This window comes from Mauremys reevesii, linkage group 7 (assembly GCF_016161935.1).
Source record: "Mauremys reevesii isolate NIE-2019 linkage group 7, ASM1616193v1, whole genome shotgun sequence".
In the NCBI taxonomy this organism is placed as follows: domain Eukaryota; kingdom Metazoa; phylum Chordata; order Testudines; family Geoemydidae; genus Mauremys; species Mauremys reevesii.
In genome coordinates, this window is record NC_052629.1 from 96,683,168 (window position 1) to 96,706,949 (window position 23,782).

General features: G+C 50.8%; 1 protein-coding gene across 8 annotated transcripts in view; it reads left to right on the forward strand.

Moving 5' to 3' along the window:
* The window catches only part of PC (pyruvate carboxylase), a 235,843-nt gene that overhangs the window by 7,556 nt on the left and 204,505 nt on the right, over positions 1-23,782 (forward strand). For 2 of the 8 annotated variants that reach the window (XM_039547631.1, XM_039547625.1), the window contains exons 1-4: positions 15-85; positions 1,134-1,268; positions 17,245-17,489; positions 18,265-18,397. The gene's annotated coding sequence lies outside the window, so the exon portion shown is untranslated. Of the gene's footprint in view, positions 1-12; positions 86-1,133; positions 1,269-6,710; positions 6,730-17,244; positions 17,490-18,264; positions 18,398-23,782 lie in introns of those variants that run through there. The other 6 variants (XM_039547626.1, XM_039547629.1, XM_039547630.1 and 3 more) reach the window with 6 other exon arrangements.

Genomic DNA, 23,782 nt, shown 5'->3' on the forward strand with positions numbered 1-23,782 from the left:
AGGGTGCGAGGGGGCGGAGATGTCTGAGGAAGTTGCGGTGGCTGGTACCTGACAGCTGGGGAGCAAGCGGCTGACGTGCCGCGGGGTAAGAGGGACCCGCTGGGACAGGGAGGGCTGGGGCCCCGGCACCCCCATATGGACCACCTCCCCTGCATCGGCCAGGGCTGGACACCCCCTCCCCCTGCATCGGCCAGGGCTGGACACCCCCTCCCCTGCATCGACCAGGGCTGGACCCCTTCTCCCCCGTAAGGTCCAGCCCCTCTGCCCTGTATGGACTGGAGCTGGAGCCCCTCTCCCCTGTGTGGAACAGCCCTCCCCTCCCCCCGCAGGGACCAGGGCTGGACACTCCCTCCCCTTGCATATGAATCAGCCCTTACTCTCTCCATATGGACTATCCCTGCATATGGACTAGTTCCTTCACCTATGGACTGGGCTTTATTGTCTTGGTATGGATCAGGGTTGCACCTCCAGAATTTGGACCAGCCCCTCCTCCCCTCCTGCATAGACCAGGGATGAACTCTCTCCATCCTCTGTATTGACCAGGGCTGGGCTCCCTCCCGTATGAACCATCTCCTGCTCCTTCCCGATGGACCAAGTTGTATGGTCCCATATGGACTAGGGCTAGGCCTCTCCTCACTGTATATTCCAGTTGCTCCCATCCTGTATACACTGGGCTTTATTTTACGGTATGGGCCAGCTCCTCCCTCCCTTCCCCATATGGATTAGGCTGTATCCCCTCATATGCACCAGTGTTGGACTCTCCCTCCTCCTTGTTTGGTCCAGACTTCTCCCTCCCCCATCCCCGAACAAGGCTGTATCACCTGTATGAACACACATGTCAAGGACTGGGCTGGGCTCCCCTGTTCCTGGCATGTACTAGGTTGTATGGCTCCATATGGATTCCCCAGTGCTATATTGCTCTATCTGGACCAGTCCCAGCTGTCCCATACAAACCCACCTCCTTTCTACCCACTGTGGGGTCTCCCTAATACAGACCACTCCAATGCCTACATTTCCTTCTCAGGGAACCATCTTAGGGTACCCTTTGCCGCCCAGTATGGACTCTGCTGCATGGCGCATATGGACCAGTCACAGATGCCCACTACAAACCTTTCTCTCTTCTCCCCCCATAGGGTTTGGATGTGACCACCCTAATGCCCTTTGGGGCACTGTGTGGCAAGGAGCATTGTGGGAGATTGGTCTGTATCTCCTTTCCCTCACGTTATTAACTTGTCTCTATCTTCCAGTAGGGACTGGAACAACCTCTGGTGAGAATTGGCTTAGTTCCCTCTCTCATAAATTATACCTCCCTTAGAAAATAGAGAAGCTTGTGGCCCAGGTTCCATTCCCCAGTTGAGATTGGTCTGTAACTCTGTGATATGGACCCAGACCTAGAGTCTCTACCCCTTAATATGGACTAGTATCTATCTCTTGGTATAGACCTGTCCTTGGCCTTCTGGCACCGTGGAGCAATTCCATCTCTCTGGATTGAGTGGGTCTGTATCCCTGTAATATGGAGTCACCCTTAGTTCTTGTTGCCTCAATATGGACCAGTCTATATGCCTCAATATGGACTGGGTGTGGGTCTTCTGCTGTTGTAATGAGAGGGGACAGACTGGGCTATATTGGGAAGGATGGACAAGTCTGTGGTATTTGGTTAATGTTCTGTGTTGGAGAAATGGGTCTGTGCTATGTAGTGTATAGGACCTGCACTAGTCTCTATAGGGGTGGCACAGTTTGTAGTGCAGGGGCGGGGTTAATTGGTCTGTATTGCTGTAAGACTGAAGGCTTAATATAATAATAATAATTAATAATAATAATAAGGGTATACCAGTACAGGACTCTGTCTCGGGAAGAGGGTATGTGGGTTATATCATTTCATACCCATTGGCATACCCGACTAGACACGCAGGTGTGTTTTTCTTTTAGGGCATTTTTGTGAGAGCTTGGGGATACAGAGTGGGCAGAGTTAAGGTTAATACCAACAAAGCTTTCACCTGCAGCATTCTTGAGTGTATAGCCCTTTAGGGCTGTCTTTGTACATGTGTGATACGATCTCAGCCATAAGTCTTAAGTTAGTGAAGATTCATTGCCTGGTAATTATCACTCCGGGGTTGCTGGTGTCACACCAGGCATCTGTTTCGATTGCAGACATGGACATCTTGAAAGATCTCTTGTGATGTGCTGCCTGACAGCCTTGGATTGATCTCTCCTCTCAACCCCCATGATACAGGCCATTCTCCCCAATGGGACCCATTCTCTGATCCTATGGACCGCTTAGAATGGTTGAGACCATTGATCATACTGGTTGTGTCCTCTTTCAGGTACTGGTCTCTAATGGGAAGGGAGGTAGGGTCTGGAAGTAGCCTTCAGGTTTGTAAGGCAGCCTAGTGCTGGTATGTATTGGGAGGGCATCATTGCTAGGGCTGTGTTTTCTGTGCTAACTTCTGTGTGTAGGGGCATGCGGTATCTGGCTTTCTGCTCTGTGATTGGAGCTCAGGGTCTGATTCGGGTAGTGGCAAATGGGGAGGGACTTAATGGGATGAGGGGAAAAGATGCACCACTATGGTGGGAAAACTGATCTGTCTATTGAGACAGGAGGGCATGGTTTGTAGTGGGGCCCATGATGGCCATCAGCTGGGTGGGCTTGTGGGCCTGGTTCTCACAGTGGTCTCTAACTGGAGAGGATGCTGCCATCTGAGCAGATGTGAGGGGGACTGTGGATCTGCCCCCCGTGACGGAGATTTAGCTTATGGAGCAAGGTCTCTGTGTTTAGCTCTGAAGTTGGCAGCTTGGCGCTGTGTGAATGGAGCATTGCTCCTGTGTGTTGAAGTGTCCAGAGCATGTTCTTACTGATCTTCCTGCTGTGACATGTTATTACTAATTAGTATAATGGTAGCAACTGAAGGTCCCAGACAAGATCAGGGGAGGGTCCGGTTGTGCTGGGTGTTGCACAGACCCTTCAACCAAGATGGGGGTCATGTCAGACGAGGTGCTGCATGGCCCTCCATCAGGCTAGGCACAGCGCCGGCACATAGTGAAAGACCGTCTCTGGCCTGAAGAGACGCTCACAGTCTAAATCAGGGGTAGACAACCTATGGCACCTGTGCCGAAGGCGGCACGCGAGCTGATTTTCAGTGGCACTCGTACTGCCTGGGTCCTGGCCACCGGTCCGGGGGGCTCTGCATTTTAATTTAATTTTAAATGAAGCTTCTTAAATATTTTAAAAACCTTATTTACTTTACATACAACAATAGTTTAGTTATATATTATAGACCAGGGGTCGGCAACCTTTCACAAGTGGTGTGCCAAGTCTTCATTTATTCACTCTAATTTAAGGTCTCGTGTGCCGGTAATACATTTTAATATTTTTTAGAAAGTCTCTCTCTATAAGTCTATTTATTATATAACTAAACTAGAGTTGTATTGTAAAATAAACGAGGTTTTCAAAATATTTAAGAAGCTTCATTTAAAATTAAATTAAAATGTTGATCTTACGCCGCCGGGCCTCTCAGCCCACTGCTGGTCTGGGGTTCTGTTCACCTAGGCTGGCAGCGAGCTGAGCAGGGCCTGTGGCCGGGACCCTGGCTGGCAAGGGTCTGGCAACCAGAACCCCAGACCGGTAGCAGGCTGTGCGGGGCTGGCTGCTGGGACCCCACTGCCGCTCAGGGGTTCCATCCGCCAGCTCCTGCAAGCCAGGATCCTGATTGCCAGAACCACTCAGCTCGCTGCCAGTCTGGGGTCCCGGCCCTGCCCACATACAGTGGGTACCTACCTTCTCCCTGGTTCTGGCCCATTCTCTTCCTCTCTCTGCACTGAGCTGAGGGTGGGAGTGCACTGAGCACAGGGCTGGGGGTGAAGGGTCTGGCCAGGAGCTAAAATGAGGGAGGGTTGGGGCAGGAGGTTTGGGTGTGGGACACTTACCTGGGCAGCTCCCATATGATGTGAGGGGTGCAGGTGGGAATGTGGGTGGGTGGGTGCAGGAGTTCCTGTTTGGTGCTCAGGGTGAGGGTAGGGATGTGGGGGGTGCATGGAGTGTGGGGGCCTGGGGATGTGCGGGGGTGCAAGAGTCAGGGCAGAGGTCTGGGGGCATGTGATGGGGATGCAGGTATCAGGGCAGAGGGGGGGCTGCATATGCGTGGGGGTGCCAGAGTCAGGGCTGGGGTCATGGTGGGTGAAGAAGTCAAGCAGAGGTCTGGGTGTGTATGAGGGAGGTACAAGGCCCAGGGCAGGGGCCTGGGGTGTGTGTGGGGATGCAGGGCTCAGGGCAGAGGGCTGTGTGCGTGTGTGGGGGGTCAGGGCTCAGGGCAGAGGGCTGGGTGACTGCCCCCCTCAGAACCTCCAACCCCTCGCTCCATGTCCCCTGACTACTTCCTCCTGGGACCCCTGCCCCTAACTGCCCCCCCGGGACCCCATCCCCTATCTAAGCCTCCCTGCTCCTTGTCCCCTGACGGCCCCCCTAGGACCCTACCCCCTACCTGTCCCCTGACTGCCCCAACCCTTATCCACACCCCCACCCCCAGACAGACTCCCGGGACTCCCATGCCCCATCCAACTGCTCCCCGCCCCCTGACAGGACCCCCAGAACTCCCAACCCATACCACCCTCCCCCTGCTCCCTGCCTGCCGCAACCCCTCTCCACACTCCTGCCTCCTGACAGCCCCCCCACCCCGAACTTCTGACTCATCCAACCCCCCCAGGTCCTTGCCCCTTGATCACCCCCTCCAGAGACCCCCCACCCTAACTGCCTCCCAGGACCCTCCTTGCTCCCTGTCCCCTGACTGCCCTGACCCCTATCCGCCCCCTTCCCCCTAACAGACCCCAGAACTCCCATGCCTCATCCACCCCCCTGCTCCCTGACTTCCCCCCTCCAGAGTCCTCACGCGGAGTCCCAGCAGGCAGCCGCGTGCCATTAAAAATTGGCTTGCGTGCCGTCTCTGGCACGCGTGCCATAGGTTGCTGACCCCTGTTATAGATGTATAGAAAGAGCTCTTCTAAAAACATTAAAATATATTACTGGCACGCGAAACCTTAAATTAGAGTGAATAAATGAAGACTCGGCACAGCACTTCTGAAAGGTTGCCGACCCCTGGTCTAAATGGACAAAGGGTGGGAGAGGAACTTGCCTGGCGTCACACAGCAGGTCAGTGGCAGAGCTGGGAACAGAATCCAGGTCTACTTAGTTCCAATCTAGCATACACCCCCCAGCCCCCAGATCATGCTGCTCCCCCATGAACTCAGAATTGGATGGCATGGTGGGAAGAGCTCTCCTCACAATACAGCTTCCCCCATTGCCTCTACCGTGACAAAATGTGAGTCTCCTTTTCAGCCCAAGACACGGATTGTCCTCCCTGCCTCTCATCGCTGTGTGCGCTCAGGTCTCACCCTGCCCAGCTGAGAGCTTTGTATCTTCCCCAGGAACTTTTTGCTCCTTGCAGTGCTGACTTGGAGCACCATGCTGCCTTTCCTCCCAGACAGTTTCCCAGCTGCTTCCTTGTCTCTGAAACTGACAGTGGCTTTCTAACCTCAATCTTGCTGTGTCAGGGATTTGGGCTCTGAATGGAACGGGGCTGGGGGCACAGCCAGTTGCTGCAGGCCTCAAATCTACAGGAACATGTTTGGCTTTAGCTCATCCATCTTGCATCATCCTCACAGACCGCGCCCCAGGCTGGAAGAGTAGTGCAGTCCTTAATGCTCAGCCTCATGTATATAACAATTTGAGGGTAATTGTTGATGATGATAATTATACCCAGCTTTTCTATACCACTTTTAATCAGTAGACATCAAAGTACCTCACAAAGGAGGTCAGTATCTCTAGCTCCATTTTACAGATGGGGAAACTGAGGCACGGGAAGGGAAAGCGACTTGCCCACAGTCACCCAGCAGGCTAGTGGCAGAGCTGGGAACAGAATCCTGAAGCCAACTCCAGTGCTCTACCTACTAGACCACACAGCTGTTTCCTCTAGGCCCACTCCTACTTAAGAGGGAAATGAGGATCTGTACTCTCTTTTGGTTCTGGATGAAGACTTTTTTTTTTTTTAAACGAGGTTAATTTTCATTCAGTCAACTCAGTCCCTCAGATAAGGACTGAGAGAGCTGCCACCCTGCATGGTCTTCCAAAATGACCTCTGGCAAAACGGAAGCTGTGTTCTAAGAGCTGATATTTTAAGCAGAAAAAGCGTTTGGACAAGATCCTTTCAGGCTGGATTGTAAAGAGAGAACAGAGATCCAATTTTATTTCCGTAGTTGGCTTCATAGTTTTTAAGTCTAGAAGGGACCATTCTGATCATCTAGTCTGGCCTCCTGCAGAACACTAGGGCTGACTGAAATTTTGTTGTCAAAACTTTTTTTTGTTAATGGAGAAGTGAGTTTTTGGTTAGACATAATTTTTGTTGAAAATTGTCTGCTTCCCATGGAACGCTTGGATTTTTTTGTCAAAAAAACAAATGCCCCAAAACTAAAATGTTTTGATTTGGAAATGCAGCTGCAGTGTCTCATGGGAATTGTAGTTTGGTTCCCCACTCTCTGTTTGCTAGGCTCCCTGGCTGGACTTCATCTCCCATGATGCATCATGGCTGTGGACTTCCATGATACACTGCCTCCCCTCTTCAAGAAGAGACATTGTGCTGCATCATGGGAGATGTAGTCTGACCAAGGAACTCAGCCATGAGAGGGGAATGGGAGCATGAAGCAGCTGAACTACATTTTCCAAAGATGCACTGTGACCAGGTATTACCGTGATATATATACCACCTGCCTTCTGCAAGAGAGGAGACTGCTGCATCATGGGAGACGTACTCTGACCAGGGAGGCTGGCCTATAGTGGAGAATGGGAGCATGAGGCACCATGATATGACTTTCAAATTAAATTATCCGCCAAAACCAGAAATATTTGTTGGTATCTAAATTTCTGTGTTGGGGGGACCCAAATGTTCAATGGAAAATAACCCTATTATCCCACCAGCTCTGTATAACCCAGAACAAAGAATCTGATCTGGTAGATTCTGTGTCATACCCATAATGGGTTCTCCTTTAAGGCATTATGTGTCTGCAATTTCCCTGGCTTCAGGGTTAGGACAGCTTATCCTAACTGCAGGGATCACTGTAGAGCAGTGTATGGCGGCTGTGCCTGGTATGCCCCTCTCCCTTTACTGGCTTGCCCGTGTGGCTTGTAATACAATGTAGTTTGTCTTCCGGCGGTGTCTGATGAAAGTTTTTTGTTTCAATCAGAGGCTAATTATTTAAACATTGATCAGTTAATGATTGTGCGGCAGCAGGGTGAGTAAGCCCTTAGTGAGGCTATTAAAGGGTCATGGTAATAAATGATTTACCAGGGTAGTAAAAGTTGAGAGAAATTATAGTGATTTAATCTCTGAGGACATCTAGGTGTTGGTGCTGTGACTAATGCAGTGGGCTGGGGCCCTTAGGACTCCTGGGTTCTGTTCCCAGCTCTGGAAGAAGGAGCTAGGTCTAGTAGTTAGAGGATAGAATGGGCAGAACAAGGAGTCAGGAAGCCTGGATTTTGTTCCCACATCCTTGAGGGGAGTGGGGATCAAGTGGGACTCCTGTGTTCTGTTCCCGTGAGTACCATTGACTTGCTGTGTGACCTTGGGCATGGCTAGCCTGTGCCTCGGTTTCCCCATCTGTAAAAAGGTGGGATAAGGCTAACCTCACCCAGAGACTTTGCGGCTTCCTTCATGTCTGTAGAGTGCTTTGAGATCCAGGCACAGAGAGCCGTAGAAGGATTACTCATCAGGTGTAATTTGAACTCTCCTAGATAGCCAATAATCCTACCTGATGCCTGCAGAGGTTGTGCTGCCTGATAGTAGAGCACACTGGTATCAGTGCCGGCATCTGGAGTGGCATCCAGCAAGTGTGTTTTGGATCTTGGAGAGTGGGGCAGAAGCAGCACCATTCCCTGGGGGACAAAGGCTGTTGCCTCAGCAACGTTCTCCCATGCTAAGTTTGCTTCTATATTTGTATCTTCCATGTGGTGGCCAAATGTCATCCTGAGCCACTGGACAACAACCTTGAAGCCCCTCTGTGAAATTCCCCTTCTTATTCTTTGGGATAACTTGGGGTTTCTGGCATCAATCGCTCTGCACTGGAGTGGGCAGAGAGGCAGTAGATCTCCCGTCTTTGACTTCCAGGGTGAAGCCCGAGCAATTCTGAGCCAGGATCATAACAATCAGCTGATTTTGGAATCTGTGAATATCGCCCCTTGCACCTGGCGCTGTGAAAGGGAGGATTTTAAATGGCTTGTGGAAGATATTTATAGGGGGAGAAGTTTGCAGACACATGTGTATGGGGGAGCAATTTGCACATGCCAGGTGGACATCTGTGGGGCAATACTTTGCAGGCACACACATGAGTACACGTATGCAGTGGGGAGCAGTTTGCAGGTGTGAGTGTGTGTGTGTGCGCGCACTCACATGGAGAGGGAGTGCTTCGCAGGCTAGGATGACTAGATGTCTTGATTTTATAGGGATAGTCCTGATATTCAGGGCTTTGTTTTATATAGGCGTCTATTACCTCCACCCCCATCCTGATTTTTCATACTTGCTCTCTGGTCACCTTATTCCAGGCACAGGTGTGTGTAGTGGGAAGCAGTTTGCAGGGGCTCACATGAGAGTGCAGGGGGATTGCTTTGCGCACACATGTAGGGGAAAGTGCTTTGCAGGTACATATACGTGTGTGTGTGTGTGAGAGAGAGAGAATGTAGCATTCTGCAGGCACACAGGCAGTCCCCATATGCATTCTCTCATATGGGAGGAGCACTTTGCAATCACAAGTAACTTCTGCTGTGCTGCAAGTTGTTGCTGATCAGCTGAGCCTTCTTGCCTTGGATTCCTCCACAGGGGACAGGTGCGAGGATTCCTCTTCCATGTCTGCATCTGGCTGCTTCTGCTGCATCATTCCTTGTGTGAGAAGGGGCGGAGGATGAGCTAATGTGTGGTTCAGTGCTCGGGAGCAAAACACAGTTGGCTTTCAGAATTAAGCTCACCGCTCAATGGCGAAGGGGGGCAGAGGGTCACATACCAGCACAACTGTGAGCTGTACAACCCAGTAACGACGTGCAGTAAACAAAAATGGAAGGGACTCCATCTGCAAAGACTGCTTTTGTGTTCCTCTGGCATAGCATTGTTGCAGTCGCTGTGCTGTGATTGCAAGCCCAGTCATGCTGGGTGTTGCAGTCGCAGCTCCTGACTGCTTAAGAAGTCTGTCTATCTTTCTGATGTGACCACCCCCTCATCACTGTAGTATCTGCCAGTTATCCTATCTGCCGGTTTGTCTCATCCACTTCTCTATTTACCTGGCCCTCGCATTGCTGTAATGCCTGGGAAACCTCCCGCTCCCCTTAAACACGTTTATAAACTTTAAGGCCAGAAGGGACCATCATGATCATCTAGTCTGACCTCTTGCACATCACAGGCCATATGGTGATCAGTTAGACCCTGAATATGTGGTTGAGACCCTTCAGCCAGACACCTGGGGAAAAATTCTCTGTAGTAACTCAGAGCCCTCCCCATCTAGTGTCCCATCTCTGGCAGTTGGAGATACTTGCTAAAAGCAATCTCTGAAGGGCCACATGCCATTGTAGGCAGTCTCATTGTACCATCCCCTCCATAAACTTATCAAGCTCAGTATTGAAACAAGTTTAGGTTTTTTGCCCCCACTACTCCCCTTGGAAGGCTATTCCAGAACTTCACTCCTCTGATGGTTAGAAACCTGGTCTGATTTCTAGCTCAAACTGATCAGTGGCCTTTTTACATCCTTTTTGTGTGTGCCAACATTGGCCCTTAAATAACTCCTCTCCCTCCCTGGTGTTTATCCCTCTGCTGTATTTATAGAGAGCAATCATAGCTCCCCTCAGCCTTCATTTGATTAAGGAACGTGATTTGTTAAGTTTAACTCTCCTCTTGTAAGTAGGTTCTCCATTCCTCTGATCTTCCTAGTAGCCCTTCTCCGCACCTGTTCCATTTGAATTCATTGTTCTTAAACATGGTCTCAGCAGTGCCTTGTATAATGGTAATACTTCTCTATCTCTACTGGGAATACCTGGCCTGATGCATCCTAGCATTGCATTAGCCTTTTTCGCAGCCGCATCACACTGATGGTTTGTAGTCATGCTTTGATTGACCAATATACTCCGCTCTTTTCCCTCCTCTGTTGCTTCCAACTGATACGTCCCCAGCTTATAGCAAAAATTCTTGTTGTTAGGCCCTAAGTGCATGACCTTGCACTATTCACTTTCATTCCCTTTCTATTACTCCAGTTTTCAAGGTCATCCAAATCTTGTATGGCATTCCAGTCCTCCTCCGTATAGGCAATACCTCCCAACTTTGTCATCTGCAAATTTTATTAACGCATGCCCATTTTTTGTGCCATGATCATTAATGAAAATGTTAACTAAGATTTGGTCCTAAGATCGATCCCAGAGGAACTCCACTAGTAACCTCCCTCCAGCCTAATAGTTCACCTTTCACTATATCCTGTTTGTAGTCTCCCCTTCAACCAGTTCCTTATTCACCTTTCGATTCTCATATTAATCCCAGTCTTCTCCAGTTTAACTAATAATTATGCCCCATAAGGTAGGGCAGAGCTGTTATCCCCATTTTACAGATGGGCAAATTGAGGTACAGAGAGACTAAGAGACATGCTCAAGATCTCTGGTGGAGGAGAGAATTGAACCTGGGTATCCTAAGTCTCTCACTAGCACCCTTACCACTGTGCCTCCATCTTCTCCTTCATCTTTTATGTCTTTGGAGCAGGTACTGTCTTTTACCATGTGTTTGGGTGCTTCCCAGAACAATGCTCCCCCCCGCCCCCCAGTCTCAGCCAGGGTGGGTCTGTGTGGCACATTGCAGAGTGGAGGATTCCCCTGAACTCCAAAGGGTCTGTGTTGTTCCCAGCATGATGGGCTCCCCCTCAGTTTCCATCGAGGTCTGTGAAGTGTCCAACATGATGAAAAGCCCCCAATCTCAGTTTGCAGGGCTCTGTGTGGTGTCTAGCATGAAGCAGGGCCCTCCAATCTTTGTCAGGATCAGCATGACACCCAGCACCTGGGGGGTGAGGGGCCCTGATCTTGGCTGGGGCCTGTGCACACCCAGTGGGGGCTCCAGCTCAGCTAGTTTCCAGATACTACTACAATACAAACGTTAATATTGGTGCATCTGTTTGTAATTTGTACTACGTAACCGGCTCTGTCTCCTAACACAACATTACACAGGGACCCGAGTGTCTCATGGTATTTGTCTGTATTGGGTAAAGGCAATATTAAAGGCAAACGCTAGCTTTAATGCTGTGCTAGGGTTGGTAGTGTAAAAAATCAAGCTCTCTTGGATTTTTGAAGCGACCATTCTGGCCATCCAGTCTGACCGCCTGCATAACACAGGCCTGAGAATCCCCCCCCAGCCATTCCTGCCTCCAGCCCAGCTTGGTGGTTGGGCAAGAGTGGATCCTTTCAGCGAGACGTGCAGTCTTGAATTATAGACTCCAAGTGATGGAGAATCCACACTGTCCCTGGGTCAGCTGTTCCAATGATTAATCCCCCTCAGTGATAAAAATCTGTGCCTTATTTCTAGTCTGACTATAACAAAAACGTCCAGAGTTGTTTCAATAAATCTGAAATGAGATTAAAACCTCATGCTTCAGGCCGTAAACTGATCTCTAATTTTTAGAAGTCAAGAAGAAACGTTTTCTTGGGCAGTTTATCCTGTAAGTGTGGGGTTCCTCTTGTGATGCAGGGCCGCCCAGAAGATTTAGGGGGCCTGGGACAAAGCAGGGGAGCTGCGGCGCTCGTACTCACCCGGTGGCGGTCCAGGTCTTCGGCGGCATTTCGGCGGCGGGGTGCCCTTCAGTTGCTCCGCGTCTTCGGCAACACTGAAGGGCCCCCTGCCACCGAAGAGCCGGACCGCCGCTGGGCCAGGGCTTGCGGGTCCCAGGGCCTGGGGCATATTGCCCCACTTGCCCCCGCCCCCCCCCCAGGCAGCCCTGATGTGGTGCCGGCCACTGTTAGGGACAGGAGGCTGGACAACATGGACCTTCAGCCTACTGGGGGATCTGGTTGGGGGAAGAGCTTCCGGGGAGACAGGAGAAATCCAGAGTGTGATCTCCTTCAGGAAATGCTGCCCGAGCCTTCCTATTTGCTTAACACTTTTCCATCAGAACCGGAATGGCAGTCCAACTGGCTGCAGCGGACATTTGGGACGGGCCTCTTCCATAAAGCTGTCTGCTGCTCTACTCGCATGATTTTGAGTCCTGCGCCTTCCCACACTGTTCTGTCTTGCCCCGTCTTGTTTAATCCAGTGCCTCCCCTCTCCACGGCTGGGAGACATTGCTCTGAGCCTTCACGCCAGTAGGAACATCCTGTTCCATGTGTGATGGCAGAGACCGTTTTTGATCTTGCCGCTGGCACCGTCTTGATTCATGTCCTTGCGGGAACAGCAGCTGATGAGTAGCCCTGAAATGCAGCCCTTGCAGCGAGGCTGCTGAAGCGGATGCTTGCTCTGCAGTTCAGGTCCTTGCACAGAAACGTGGCCTTCAGTGCTGGGGTGTGTGCGAATGAAGGATCTTAATGATCTTTGTTTTTATGATCAGCTTCCCTGGGGGCTTGCCCTCACCGAAAGGTTGAGTTTAACATAAATTAAACCCACATGTGCGCAAACTCTTAGCTCAGATGTGGTGGTGCTTTTAACTTGAGATGGCTGGTGCAAGGTGGGTGATGGGCTAAAACACAAGTGACTGTAACTTGTCAGCAGTGTAGCCTGGTGGCTAGAGCACTGGACTGGGACTCGGGAGACCCAGGTTGTCTTTCCAGCTCTGCCACTCCCTGCTGGGTGACTGAGCAAATCACTTCCCCTCTCTGTGCCTCAAGTTTGGTAAAGATACTGACCTCTGTAAAGCGCTTTGAGAGGTAGGGATTATTTCCTGTGACCTTTCTATAGTGTAGATACAGGCTCACGCCACCCGAGTGTAACTAGTCCTCCAGTGTCTTCCCCCTTCTGTGTGTCCAGACAAGCTTTCCCACAATTCACTGGGAAAGGGGGGGCATGGATCAGTATTTGTCTCACTCCCGATCAGTACCAGGCCTGGGCTGGGGAAGCTAATGATCTAAGAAGCAGACCAAATTCGGAAATGAATCCTGGTCACGTGGCGCCTGAGGCACGTTGCACATATACTAAGAAGAAGACTAGGAAAGAACTCAGAGTGGCTGAGGTGATTGCTGTGCTAAGAGCCATGGGCTGTGCCCTTAGCACCTCACGGGGGGTAGTGCGGATGCAGCCACTCAAGGGTTATTTCACAATGTGGCTGCTGTTGCTTGAGCTAGAATGACTCGAATTAGCTCTGCTGCAAAGATCAACAGTTGGAGGAAGCTTCCTGGATCCGAGGGACAGAAATATTTTTTTAATAAAATGGGCTTATTTTAGGACTAGAAGGAGCCTCCTGGGTCATTGAGACTGGTCTGAGCTATCGCAGCCAACCCTCTGATGGAATCCCAGTCAGCAAGTGGGGTGTTTGCCCCCGACTCCTCCTACTGGGAGGCTGCTCCAGAACCTCCCTCCTCTGCTGGGCACAGACCTTCTTATCTCCAGCCTCAATTGATTCTTGGACAGTTTGTCCCCATTTGTTCTTGTGCCAACACTGTCCTTTAGCTTCAGTAGCTCTTCTCCCTCCCTGGGTTTATCCCCCCGCGGTGTATTTTCAGAGAGCAGATCCCCTCTCAGCCTTCACCTGGCCAGGCTGAACAGGCCCAGCTCTTTCCGTCTCCTCTCGTAAGCTCAGTTCTCCTCTCCCCTGCTCAGCCTGGGAGCCCTTCTCTGCAACCGGCCAGTTTGAGTCATCTTTCTAGAACATGGGTGACCTGAGCTATACACAGCATTCCAGTCCTTGACAGCCCAGCTTGGTTCTCCTTGTGGTTCAGACTTGGGGTGACCAGATGAGAGATGTGAAATATCCGGACGTGGAGGGGGGAGGGGGGGAGTGTGCTGGTGGAGCAACAAAAAAACCCTCCAAAAAAACCAAGAGCCACCTGAGCATAGGAAAAATTGGTGGGGGCTGAGCACCCACCGGCAGCTCCCCGCACCCCACCCCACCCCAGCTCGCCGTCGCTCTGCCTCCACCTCCCCTGAGCTGCCGAGTCCTGCTTCTCCCCGCTCCCTCCAGCGCTTGTGCCGCCATACAGCTGATTCGCGCAAGCCTGGGAGGGGGGGATGATGAGGAGGAATGCGTTGTGCTTGGGAAAGGGACGGGGCCAGGGCAGGGATTTGGGGAGGGATCCAGTGGGGGAGGGAGAGGCAGAGTTGGGGCGGGGCCGGGGTGGAGTGGGATGGGGGGGCACAAGCCCCCTCTGCCTGTGCGCCGGAGGGCAAAATATCAGGACAAACAAGTATAAAATCGGGACGTCTGGTCACCCTATTCAGACTGGATAGATGGGCATGGGGGGAGCTGAGCTAGAGTCTGATCAGAGTGTGGGGCCTGATTGATCTGAGGATCGTCGTGTACTCCAATAGTGCTATTGCCATTTTGCAGAAGGAGAAAGTGAGGCACAGAGAGGAGGAAAGGTCTTGGACAAGGTCACACAGTGAATCGGTGGCAGAGCTATGAATACAGTTCAGGTGTCTTATTGACCCCACCCATTCTCTAACCATAGCCCCCCACTTCCCTCCCTATAGAGAGAACCCAGGAATCCTAACTCCCAGCTTCACCTGTCCTCTAACCACAAGATTCCCCTCTCAGAAACAGGAGGAGAACCCAGTCCCTTGCTCTAACCACTAGATAAACGCTGCCCACAATTCCACAATGTAGCCACTCTCGCGTTGTCTTCAAAGGTCCAAGCTCTGGAGCCCATTTGTCTCAGCGTTCAAGCCCTTGGCAGCTGCTCAGGTCCAAAGGGGCAGTCCTCCAAGGGAGGAAGGATGTCCCAGTGGTTAGGGCACTAGCTTCTGACTTGAGAGATCCAGGTTCAGGTTTCTGCTCCATCGCAGACCTCCTTTGTGACCCGGGAGGTCTGCTCTATGCCTCAGTTTCCCCATCTGTAAAATGAGGATAACAGTGCTGCCCTACCTCATGGGCAGCGAGGATAAGTGCATTAAAGACTATTAGGTGTTCAGATACTATAGTAATGAGGGCTGTGTAAGTTCCTTAGGTAGATAGCCAGGTCTATTACGCAAGGGGCAGGTCCCTTCCCTCCCCCCCAGGAGCAATTGGCTGAAGCTCTGTGCAGGTGTTGCTGGATTGGTTACACAAGGGGCAGGCCCCCTCCATCCCCCCAGAGCAGTTTGGCTCAGGTTATCTACCGTCCCAGACAAGCTGAGATCTGTTTCATTTTAGAACTCTCCTTTCTTTGAATAGCTGGCACTTTTTTGGTTACTAATTGGGTTGCCTGCATGACTGAGCATGGAGAACAGCGTATGCTACTTGGCAGTGTAAAGGCCCCTGTGATTGGGAGGGAGGGCTGTTTATCAAGCCAGCAAGACTTGAGACACTATACTGGTAAGAGGTCAAGGGCTTGAAAATTATTGCAGATTTACACAGGTAATCTGGTAACACAATGAATATTCAGCAGGTCTCCTATGAGGGTATCAATCCTGCCAGTGTCTAGAGCCCTGCAAATATCCACGGACCATGTCTGCAGATCAGATGCAAATGTTGTATCATAGAATATCAGGGTTGGAAGGGACCTCAGGAGGTCATCTAGTCCAACCCCCTGCTCAAAGCAGGACCAATCCCCAGACAGATTTTTGCCCCAGATCCTTAAGTGGCCCCCTCAAGGATTGAGCTCACAACCCTGGTTTAGCAGGCCAATGCTCAAACCACTGAGGTATCCCTTCTCTACCACTGTGTTCAAAAAATCAGTAATAAAAGGAGATATACCAATCTCCTAGAACTGAAAGGGACCTTGAAAGGTCATTGAGTCCACCCCCCTGCCTTCACTAGCAGGACCAATTTTTGCCCCAGATTCCTAAGCGGCCTCCTCAAGGATTGAGCTCACAACCCTAGGTTTAGCAGGCTAATGCCCAAACCACTGAGCTATCCTTCCCCCTAGCATGACCATACTGTGAGACTGGCTTAAAAATCAGGAGATTTTAAAAAACATTGGGGTCTTTGTCTTCTGGTTTCTGAGTCTTTAGGGGGCAGTTCTGAGTCATGGTTTCAAGTTTTTTCTTGGAACTGTGCAGGGTGGTATCTTATCTTTTCATTTAAAAAAAAAAGTTGACATTCTAACACAATCATGTGATGCCGGGAGCCTGAGGCTTTATGGAAAATGGCAAATATTGCGCGACTCTTGATAAAATCGGGGGGGGGGGTTGGCGATGCTGCAATAGTGTCAGCATTTAGATCTCTTCAAGGAAATTGACTGCAATAGCGGTTGCAGAATAGCTTCCTCTATGGATGCTGATTTAAGAGTGCCTTTCTCTGGTTTAGTGTAACGGACTAGGGGCAGAGAACGGTTCTTAGGCTGATGAGGGAAATGGAGAGCTGATCTTGTGAGAGGAGACTGAAAGAGCTAGGCTTGCTTAGCCTGGTCAGGTGAAGGCTGGTTGCTCCTTTTCTAAATACATGGGAGGAGAACTCCAGGGTGGGAGAAGAGCTATTGAAGCTAAAGGACAATTTCAGCACAGGAACCAATGGGGTTAAACTGATCGGGAATCAGGCTGTTAAGGAGGGTTTTAGCCATCAGAGGAAGGAGGTTCTGGAACAGCCTCCCCATAGGAGCAGTTGAGAACAAACACCCCGATTAGTTTGAAGATGGAGCTGGATAAGTTTCTGCCAGGATTCTAGACGGGATTTGATAATCTGGGAAGTCCCTTCTTATGTACTCCACTTTGAATTTAGATTCAGCTAAACTGGAAAAAGGAACTTCTGTTCAGAAGAAGTGTTCACATGGGGGGCTATTCTGGAATAGCTGTTGTGCTTTAAGTTCATACTCTACCTCAGGGGTAGGTAACCTATGGCATGCGTGCCGCCTTCAGCACGTGAGCTGATTTTCAGTGGCACTCACACTGCCCGGGTCCTGGTCACTGGTCCAGGGGGCTCTGCATTTTAATTTAATTTTAAATGAAGCTTCTTAAACATTTTAAAACCTTATTTACATACAACAATAGTTTAGTTATAGAAATAGACCTTCTAAAAACGTTAACATGTATTACTGGCCCGCAAAACCTTAAATCAGAGTGAATAAATGAAGACTCGGCACACCACTTCTGAAAGGTTGCTAACCCCTGTTTTGCCTTATTCTAGACTACGGACTTTTGCTGGCACTACTCAGACCGCTCCCTTGACCATTGGCAGAAGTACGTAGGAAAGGCCTGTCTTAAAGTTACAGGAACAGAACCAGTTTATATTCTCCAAGCAAAGCCCAGATCCGCTGCCCCTCAATCTGGTTCTTCCAGTCCAACACTTCCTGTTCAAACAGGTCTGGGCTTTCCCCCAGGAGAGTGAGATAGCTGTAGTTGCTCTGGATGGTCTCTTTCCGATCCTTCAAGGTAAGCTGTTAAGCGAGTACTAGAGGAGGCCTGCACAAGAGAGTTCTGCCATAGCTGTGCCTCTTGCGGGGGACGTTGGGTTGTGCTTTTTGTGTTTGGGCAACATTCCTATGCCAGCAAAAACCTTGGGGTAGGTGCAGGATGGAATCACGGAAAACTAGTGCTATTGCTGGGATGGCTTATTTCACTGCTCGACCTGTTCCTTCCTGTGCAGCATGGGGCGCAGGTCGCCTGCTGGGATCCCCTGGGCATGGCTCATCTCAGAATTCCCTGCCATCGCAGGGCCTTCGGACATTGATGGCCTCTGGGTCTCTCCTGTTCCCTGCTTGGGGCTCACAGCAGTTTAGCCTGCTGAGGGCTGAAATACTTTAATGTAACCTCAGTTTAGTCTTTGGGCTTAATATAGGTGTATGTGGGTGAAATGTACTGGCCTGTGCTGTAGGGATCAGAATAGATTTAATGGTCCCTTTTGACCTTAAACTTTATGAAACCTCTTTAAACACCCCCCCCCCCCCCCGTACTTTAAGGGTTATCATCAATACACTTACTATGAAGGTAAAGGAAGTGTCAGACATTTGTTTGACTTGGAATAAGGCCATCAATCTGAAAAGGACGAGGATTGCATCACATAGACCAGAGAATTTCACCCATTGATTCTTGCACTGCACCCAAATCCTTCCCTTTCTTCAGGATTAACATGCTTTGAAAATAGATGGCTATATCCCCATTAGTCATCATTTAGTTAAGCTACATGCTTCCTCTTTCTTCCTCACAGTGATTAGCAATCGCTCCAGGCCTTGAATTCCATCTTAACACACACACGGCTGATCTCTTCAAAAGCTGCCAGAAGAATTTGGAAATCCAGTTCCTGTTTAAAATTAATAGGAATTGGGCATCAGAAATCCCAAGTAGGTATATGTAGCTGGAGGATATTTCACTCTCTCTTTGGGGGCCTGATCATGTGGATTTTTCTCCACAAAAAATGGAGGGGCAGGGACTATCTTTGTATTCTGTGTTTGTGAAGTACCTCAGTCCTCGGTTAGGGAGCACATCTCGGTGTGCTGTGGACCCAGGGGACGTGGTCTCCAGAGGAGTTGGCATTACATTTAAACATCAGGGAGCTCAGAGCTGTCTGCCTAGCCTGTGGTGTCTTCCTGCCACAGTTGTCCAGCTGAGTAGTGCAGGTGTTGAAGGAAAACATGGCAAGGGGGAGCATGCTCATTGGCGCTCTGTCAGGAGGCACTTTGCTTGTGGGACTTTTGCATCCAGCACGTGATCCACCTGAAAGCTTTGCATCTCCCCGGCATCTGGAACACGCTGGCGGATCACCACAGCAGGTCCTTTTTCTCTCTCCACGAGTGGTCACTCCACTTGGAGGTCGTCCAGGTACTCTTGCAGAAGTGGGGGGCTCCCCGAGTGGACCTGTTTACCACCAGAAAGTGTCATCAGTTCTGCTCTCTCCAAGGCCTCGTCAGGGGCGCCCACTCCGATGCCTTTCTCCTTGACATGGGTGGGGGGTCTGATGTACGCATTCCCACTGATTCCGCTGATCAGCAGGGTCCTATCGAAAATCAAAAGGGACAAGGTGCAAGTCATTATGATCGCCCTGGTGTGGCCTTGCCAGTACTGGTTCGGCATGCTCATAGATCTGGCTGTGGCTGCCCCATGGCCACTGTCTAGCCACCCAGACCTACTCTCACAGGACCTCAGTTGTCTCCTGCACCTGAACCTTCCCTCCCTTCACGTCACGGCTTGGCTGCTGTGTGGCCGAACCCAGAGGAACAGGCCTGCTCTAGTCAGGTACAGCAGGCTCTCTTGGAAAGCAGAAAGCCCTCCATCAGAGTGACTTACCTGGCAAAGTGGAAGTGTTTCTCCTGCTAGGTGTCAGAGCGTAGCATCTCCCAGACCCGGTCGTCTTCAGTCCATCCTGGATTACCTGCTCCACCTAAAGCACCAAGGTCTTGCGCTTTCTTCCATCAAGGTGCACTTGGCAGCCATATCGGCCTTCCACCCGTGTGTCCAGGGCAAATCGGTGTTCTCGCATGAGATGTCTATCTGGTTCTTGACAGGCTCTTCCAGTTCCCCAATGGGACCTCAGTCTGGTCCTCTCTAGGCTCACGGGCCCATCCTTTGAGTCTATGGCTTCTTGTTCCATTTCCCATCTGTCGTGGAAAGTTGCTTTCCTTGTAGCCATTACCTCGGTGAGGCGCGTGTCCGAGATTAAGGCCCTCACTTTGGAGCCTCCATATACGGTATTCTACAAGGACAAGGTCCAGCTGTGACCTCATCTGGCTTTCCTGCCTAAGGTGGTGCCCCTTTTCATGTCAACCTGGATATCTTCCTCACAGTGTTCTGCTGGAAGCCACACTCGACCAATAAGGAGAGGTAGCTGCACACTTTAGATGTCCAGCACACCCTAGGGTTCTACCTGGAGCGCACCAGGCCCTTCCACAGGTCAACCCAGCTATTTATCATGACAGCGGACAGGATGAAGGGTGCCCCAGTGTCCTCACAGAGGATCTCAGATTGGATCACCACCTGCAGCCGGACCTGTTATGAGATGACTCAGGCCAAGCCACCGCCTATAGTGAAGGCCCACTTGACTAGGGCTCAAGCGTCGTTGATGGCCTTCCCGGCGCATGTCCCTATCCAGGGCATCTGCAGGGCTGCAATGTGGTCTTTGGTACACACGTTCATGACGCACTACGCGTCACTCAGCAAGCAAGAGACGATGCTGGATTTGACAGAGCTGTGTTGCAATTGACACGACCATGAACTCCTACCCGCCTCCAGTGGTACTGCTTGGGAGTCACCTACAATGGAATGGATGCGAGCAAGCACTCGAAGAAGAAGAAAAGACAATTACTTTTTTTCATAACTGGTGTTCTTTGAGATGTGTTGCTCATATCCATTCCATGACCCGCCCTCCTTCCCCACAGTCAGAGTTTCCGGCAAGAAGGAACTGAGGGGGCGGGGGGAGACGGCAGCGCCCCTTATACCGCGGCATACGTGTGCCACACCACTCCAGAGGGTGCCAGAGCTGTTCCCCTATGGATAGCTCTGAGGGAAAAACTTCTGGCACCGGTGCATGTGGCAAGCACCCACACCTAACATGGAATGGACATGAGCAACCCATCTCGAAGAGCACCAGTTATGAAAAAAGGTAACTGTCTCTTCTGCCTTCCTCTTCCAGGCTAAAGAGCCTTTAGTACCCGGCATAAAGGTGCCTGGCATTGATATTGCTTGTTCCGTGTCCCATGTAGGCATAGCTATACCATACAAGCACTTCTATAGCAATATAACTGCATCCACACTAGCAGGGTTGTGCTCCATCAGTTAAAGTGGGACAATTTGTGTGTGTAAACAAGACAGGAACATAGGACTGGAAGCAACCTCCTGGGTCGTTGAGTTCCAGTTCCCTGCTATTGCAAGCAACCCCATTGTATCATCCCATTCATAAATGTATCATAAAACTGGATTAATAGATTCTCAGGTCAGATGGGCCTACTGTGATCATCTAGTCCAGTGGTTCTCAACCTATGGCCCGCGGTCCACTTGCAGCCCAGTCAGCACAGAGCTGCGGCCCATGTGACTTCCTCAGGGACATGCAGGTAGTACTGAATGTGGCCCACAATGGCTAAATAGGCTGAGAACCACTGATCTAGTCTGACCTGAAGTATATCATAAGCCACAGGGACTGCCCTGAATTGATTCCTGGTTGAACTAGAGCAGATCTGTTTAAAAAATCCAGTCTCGATTTAAAAATCTCCAGTGATGGAGAATCCACCACAACCCTTGGTCTGTTGTTCTGCTGATTAATTACCCTCACTGGTAGCTAGTTGCGTTGTTTGCTTCCCACTCCTCCTTCTGGGAGGCTGGTCCAGAAATTCCGTCTCCTGATATGTAGAAACCTTCTTCTCATTTTCAGCCTTAATTGATTCCTGGGCAGTTTATCCCCAGTGGTTCTCGTGCCAGCATTGTCCTTTTGCTTCAGTGGCTCTTCTCCCACCCTGGGGTTAACCCTCCAATGTACTTAGAGGGAGCACCCAGATCCCCCTCAGCCTTCGTCTGCTCAGGCTAAACAGCCCAGCTCCTTCAGTCTCCTCTCATAAGATGGGTGCGCCATTCCCTGATTAGCCTAGGAGCCCTTTTCTGCACCCAGGGCCGGCTCCAGCATTTTTGGCGACCCAAGCGGTGAAGTGGGAAGCGCGGGGGGAAGATAAAGCCGTGATCGGTGGGACTTCGGTGGCAGCTCTACCGCGCTGCTTCATTCTTCGGCAGCAATTTGGCGGCAGGTCCTTCACTCCGAGAGAGACTGAGGGACCCGCTGCTGAATTGCCGCCGAAGACCTGGACGTGCCCCCCCTTTCCATTGGCCGCCCCAAGCACCTGCTTCCTTCGCTGGTCCTTGGAGCCAGACCTGTCTGCACCTGAGTCAATTTGGGTTCATCTGGGGTGACCAGAATTGCACGCAATATTCCAGATGAGGTCTTCCTTGTCCAATGGCATTAATATTTCCCTATCTCCACTGGAAATATGTTGCCTTAGATCTTAGACCAGATGCGGGCAAACTACAGCCTGCGGGCCACATCCGGCCCGTGGAACCATCCTGCCCGGCTCCCGGCCCCCTCCCTCCTCTGTTGTCCCCCCCACCCCCGCAGCCTCAGCTCGCCATGCCGCCAGCACTCTGGGTGGTGGGGCTGTGAGCTCCTGCTGGGCAGCGTGGCTGCAAGAGCCGCCGGCCTGCCCTGGTGCTCTAGACTGTGCAGCGGCATGGCTGGCTCCGGCCGGGCAGCACGGCTGCCAGTCCTGGTGTTCTGAGTGGCACGGTGAGGGGGCGAGGAGCGAGGGGGTTGGATAAGGGGCAGGGAGTCCTGGGGGACAGTCAGGGGACAGGGAGCAGTTGGATAGGCGTGGGAGTCCAGGGGGGCCTGTCAGGGGGCGGGGATGTGGATAGGGGTCAGGGTAGTCAGGGGGCAGGGAGCAGGGGGGGTTGGATGGGTGAGGGGTTCAGAGGGGGGCAGTCAGGGGGTGGGAAGTGGGAGGGGGTGGATAGGGGGCGGTGGCCAGGCTGTTTGGGGAGCCACAGCCTTCCCTACCCCATGCTCCATACAGTTGCGCAACCCCGATGTGGCCCTCAGACAGGGGTGGGCAAACCTTTTGGCCCTAGTTAGACTGTAAATTCTCTTGGACACAGGTAGGAGCCTGATCACATAAAGTTACTTTGGTTTAATACATATTGGTTTAAAAACCTATGCAGGTAAACACATGGAAAACTCATCATTTGATTTAAACCTGATTTAAGTGGATTTTTAGCAAAAATAGTTTCCTTACTAAATTAAGCGAGATTAATACAAGCCGAGTCTAAATCGATTTGAAGTGTCTGCATGCATCCTGTAGAGGGTTAACTACATTGACTTAAACTAATGCGTATTTGTACACAATGATTCACTCTTGCAGTGTCTCAGCAGCGCCCAGTGCAATCCCCCCGCCTGCCCCCCCCTCCCCCGGGGCAGGGACTGCACAGAATCTAGCAAATTGCGGGCCCTGAAGTCAGTCAGGTCTCTAGCTGCTGCCATGGTGCTAATAAAAAAAAAAATACAGCTTTAACTCATTTTGGAGTAAAACCTCTGTCCACCTCCCCCCACAAATAAAGATGCTTTCAAAACGAAAAACCTTCCACCCCAAGTAGTGATGCCTCTACTAGGTACGAGGATGCAGATTTCACTGATAGCAAAACACTGTAGCAGAACCCCACAGTGCTCCGTTCGAGCAGGGTTTTGTGCAAGGTTAGAGAGGGAGGTGCTGTGTTGGTTCTCATGGGTCGTGCCAGCTGACAGTGTGCCAAGGTGCCAGTCTCGACTCCTGTGGCTGGCCCGATTTTGAAAGGGAACACATGATGATTGTTTGGGCTCTTTTATTTTTTTGCCTAACTGATTGCTTTTGTAGTCACATGGCCTACATGGCTTAAGTTAGAGCTTGGGTAGACGTGATCTTTAATAGATCGCGTGCACGCAGAATTGGGTTAAAAATAAACAAATCTGTGCAGATACAGTGTCCCATGGGCACTTCTCAAAGACAGAGCATCCACCCGGGGCGTGGTTAGAAAGGGACAGGGTAGTGTCTAGGATTTGAGTAATACCCTTTAAATAGATCAGGACCCCGCTAGTTGGCCTCCCTGTCTTCTATTGTAGAAGCCACCAGAACGTAATGCAGCAGCCGTGTATATAAGTAGCTATATACAAATGTACAAGGCCTAGTTAATAAACGCAGTTATTTGAAATCTGCGTCTAT